We start from the raw sequence: 5,407 nt of genomic DNA, 5'->3' as shown, positions 1-5,407 counted from the left end.
AAAAAAAAAAAAAAAATTGAATTTGATCTTTTGCTTATATTTAATATATTTTGTTTTGTTATCTTATTATTATTTATTATATATTAGGTATATTGTCAAACTTTTTTTAAATTTCTACATGAATTCAATTTTGTAAACTTTTCGATTAAATTTTTCTTTTATAAATTTCTATATCTTAAAATTCAATGTACAATGGATGTTAATTATTATGATAAATTTTTTTAAAGTTTTATGATTCATAATTTATTTTGTGTATCTGAGTGTCACGTGTATCATAAAACTACGTGCTGACTTGGATCGAAATATACTCATAATCAGTGAAATATTAACGAGAAAGCATTTTGGATAAGAAACATATAAAATTACTTGTAATAAGAATATATGAAATATTAAATATTAAATATTAAATATAAAATATATAATATTATAACATTTAAATTTTTCACACAGTTTATAATGGAATAAACGGAAGATAAATAATATTTTACATTTATATTTAAAAGTAAAATAAAATAAAAAGAAATATAAATAATATCATTTTTTAAAATATATTGAAAAAGAAAGAAAATTAAAAATTAAAATATTAAATATACGTAAATTATTTTAAAATTAGTTAAATGTAAAACTTCATTGTAGATTGTAAAAAATTGTTTAAAAAAAATGAATCGAAAATAAAAAAATAAAAAGATATAAATTAAATATATAAAATATTTACATTTTATTTAGTCAGATTTTTATTTTATTAGTTTTACTTTTTAATACATTTATATAAATTTATATTTTTAATCGTAATAAATCCATAATTTAGTTTTTAAAATTATTTCAATTGCCAAAATTCAAAAATTATTCAATTTACAAATGGTACTATGGTAAAATAATAGTTATATGGTAAAGATATAACTGTAATAATCATGTAATGTATAATATATCTTGCAAAATCACAATTATCAGTACTTATATAAATAAATGACTAATGTTATTAAAGGATAAGTCGTTCGTGTGAACTTTTCGAGATAAAAAGTTAGATAAAGAAAGTGAAACTATTTGATAAAGTGATGCAACTGCATGGGAGTTGCTAAGTGCGAAACTAGGGGGAAGTACAAGGCCTTTAGCGAAGAAGGGCACGTGTAACTTGTCTCGTCGATAACCGCTATATTTACGACTGCACACCACGTGTCATATTTGAAGTTTACGGCAATTTTCCAAGAATCTGTCATGAGTCAACGCGGTGCGCATTGAATTTCTAGGACGTCGTTAAAAATTTAGACCAGCTTCGCACGTGCGCGTCTAGAAGTCCTCTGCTTAAGGAAGCACCAATTTATCATGCGTTGGGAAACACGTTTCGATTCACTCTCTCAGTCTCGATAACCAGAAAATCGAATTGATGTAATAATAGAATAGAACAGAAATTAATCCTTTGTTTTATTTGTACTTTATTAATTGGTTGTATTAAATAATACGATTAAATTAAGTTTAAGAAGATTATAATTTTAAATAATTAATTGTTTGATTTTAAATTTTCATTGTAAGTTTAATTTAATAAATATTTTATTTAAATATGAATAATCGATATAAAATGGATATTTAATAAAATGAATTAATTACGTGAGTTTTTATTTCCCGATTAATTAAAATTGAATTTCGAAAGATATAATGAATAAAAGTAGTTTATAGTAGATATATGTATAAAAATTTTACCGATACACGTGTTAAATTTACAGTTCAGTGGCACGGTTATATTTATCGTTGAGCCTACGGTATTTCTGAGCGTGTTACACGTGTAATGCAACCTTCGTGTAAACGATTAAGATTTTTTCTTTATTATTAAAAAATAAATAAATAAATAAATAAACAAAAAGTTAAAAAAAAAAGAAACAAGGTTTGGAAAAAAAATACCACGTGTCAGTAATAAAAGTTAATAAAAAGTAAAAATATTGTTCAGAAAAATAATAATATCACTCGTGGAAGATGAATTATATTTTTAATTTTAATCTATAATTTTACGATGAAAATAACTATTATGAAATTATTGGAAATTTTCTAAAAAAAATTATATAGTTCTAAATCTTTAGAAATTATAATTGGTTATTGGTAGTGAATAGAATACTGAATAGAAAAATATATATATCATATATTCTCTGAGGATTGTTCAAAGTTTTCCTATTTTTGGGACAACTGTCTACTTTCAAAAGAGAATGAAATATAGCAATGTGAATACAATCAAGCTATATGTATTTATCACTTCTCATCTTTAAGAAGAATAAAAGTTGAAAGATCTATATAAAAAAATCTATATAAATCTATATTGAATGGAAAAAAAAAAAAAGAATACAAAGAATTGAATATAAACTTTAACAACCGGAAACGTATCATTAAATATTTGCTTATAATAGACATTCGTTAATTGTTTTGATAGAATAATATGATTTAACGATAGAGGAATAAAATCTCAGATAGATTTTTTTCTGAAAATTTATAATACAATAAAAAGTCATATTGAAATATTGAATTGTAAAATTTAAAAATGTTTAATGAATAATTTTCTAATCATTTTTAATAATGTACGTAATATTTAATTAAAATTATTTTTCAAAATTGATTTAAAATATTGCATTAAAACATCAATAATTATTACAATTATTAAAATGAATTACAGACAAACTATAATATATACATTTCTCATTATCTCACATCTATCAATTTCTAAAAATTTTAAATAATGATGTATAAATATTTAAATAATTTAAATAATTGCGAAAAAATTTTATCAAAATTATTTCAATCGTTTAACCTTCAATTAATTCATTCAGTCGACGTTTAAAGGAACATCTCATGCAATATTCCGCGACACATGCAGTTGGTTATACGTGCCACGTGTCGAATGCTTGGGGAAAAAGAATCTTATTATTCTATTCAGGCATGCGTAGGCTGTCGATATCAGAAACTCATAAGAATGACTAGATTGCCCGCGTGACAGCATTATCGATCGTTTATTACCGTTTCACGAGCTGTCCGAGATCTTACATGAGATACATTTAAAATTTATCACCCCACAAATGACCGTGTTACCGAGAGTCACAATCTGTACGCAGAATTCTAATTGAGAGCCTAATTTTATACGACTAGAGTGTCCGATTCACTTTTGCTGAATGTATGAGAAAGATTTTAAATTCTACATTAACACCAACGTCAGCTATATTCGAGACGAAATATTTTACAATGTTTTTGTTATAATTAATTTAACAAATCATAATCTTCATTAAAGATGAAATTAGATTTTTATTTTATTGCAAAGAAGATAAAAAATTTGTTAAATGAAATTCTGAAGTTTTTTATAAATAATTATCTATAGTAATAATGAATTTAAAGATATTTATTTTATTAATATAAATTTTAATAATTGTGAAAGAACAATAATTGTGAAGAATTATGTATCATTATCTTTTTTTTTTTTAATTAGTAGTAAAAATATTGCGTATTTTTTATTAAAAGAAAAACACATTCACAAAAATTTTTTTTATAAAATACATATACATACTCATGTGAAAAAACTAATTATTTTTAAATATTACTTTTTTTTTTATTTTATGATAATATTTTAATAAGATAAATGTTATATATTTATGGAATAATCAATATATTAAAATAAAAACATTTTTTTTTTTACGATAAGTTGAAGAAGAAATTCAATCACTTGTTGGAAGGTTTCTTATAACAGTAAGTAAAAAACTTCTTTGAATACTATTCTTAAAGAATTTATGAATTTCTATTTGTAGAAATTTCCTTTCCTCATAATACTTTATCATAAATAAATAAAATTTTACTTTCTATTATGTTATTTTTTTTATTTTGATATTGTATAATATTTTATTACAATTTATTTATATATAATACTAATATCTATTATAATTTCTTTTAAAACCTATTAAACATAAAAAATTAAAAATATTTGTTTAATTATAAATTATTATTTGGATTATTTATAAATTATAATTTTATAACGTTTAGAATGTTTATTTTAATAACAAATTTATTTTATTTATTATCAATAAAAATATATATATATTTTGTAATACTTTTATTAATTTAATGATAATTAATTTAAAAATATTCGTAATCAAATGAATTATAAATAGTAAATGGAACGATAAAACAAACGATAAATTTATTAAAAAAAATTTAATAAATTTAATTTCAAACCAAAAAAATAAATAGATATAGAATTTATTGAAATTGTATAATATAATTATATCATATTATATTTATCATGATTAATGTAGCTATCTTTAATTTTAGCATAAGAATTCAATTCAAAAACAAAACCGAATCGATAAGCAGGAGAAATTTCATTATGAAAAAATTTTAATTTCTTACGTTGTTAGGAAATTCCACGAGACGAGATTTCCTTATTTCCTTTCAAATGATACGATTAATTTCGTTTTAATTCTCTCGAAAGGAAATAAAGATTTGACCAAGATAAAATATTCTGTGTATACATTGGATTGAAATAAAAGGAAGTTTTATTTTAGTAGAAATAAATACAATGCAAATAACCGGATCCACGAGCGTTCATTGGAATATTATCATTAAATGGCTTAACACGGCAAACGAAAAAAATATGTAAATATGTCATCAGTGCAAATTATTATATATTTAAATTTATACATAATGTCCTATAAAATCTAACTGAAAAGAAAAAGAAAACGAAAAATGTATACATAATATATGAATACTATATTTAGCAAAAAATGCATTCATGCGAAACAAGATTTAAGGATTAAAATAAATTATTAAGGTTTAAAATGTTCCAACTATTATTGCAACATTTATTTTGATTAATTGATTGTCAATTATTAAAAGGATTCAAGTGAATATTATTCTAGAATGATGAATAGAATATATGATGTATATCATATTGATATGAATATTTATAAATTTAATAATAATTTTCTCTTATGAAAATAAAATAAAAATATTCAAATAAACATTTAAATCTTATAATGATTGTTAATTTTTTTTTGTTTTAATTTAATTTGGGGAAATAAAACAATATAGGAATAAAGGAAATAATAGTTTTAATAATAATAATAATAATAAAGATAGTTTTAATTTAAAATAAATAACACTTTGTTAATTGATTTAAATATTAATGCTTTAAGTATCAATATTTTTTAATTAAATAAAAATATTCTTAAATTTTTTAATGTATATAATATATTAAATAAAAAAAATTGGATGTTGATTGTAATTTAAGATATATTATTGATAAAATATTCTTGTAATATTATTAATAAATATTGTAAATTGTACATTTTTTTTTTACAAATTATAAAAATATAATTTTTTCATGTAAAATAAAAAATTTAATGAATCAAATTCATAAAATTGTACTTTATACTATATTTTT

The sequence above is a fragment of the Apis dorsata genome, unplaced genomic scaffold (genome assembly GCF_000469605.1).
Source record: "Apis dorsata unplaced genomic scaffold, Apis dorsata 1.3 scaffold_636, whole genome shotgun sequence".
Classification (NCBI taxonomy): Eukaryota; Metazoa; Arthropoda; class Insecta; order Hymenoptera; family Apidae; genus Apis; species Apis dorsata.
This window is presented reverse-complemented; position numbering follows the sequence as displayed.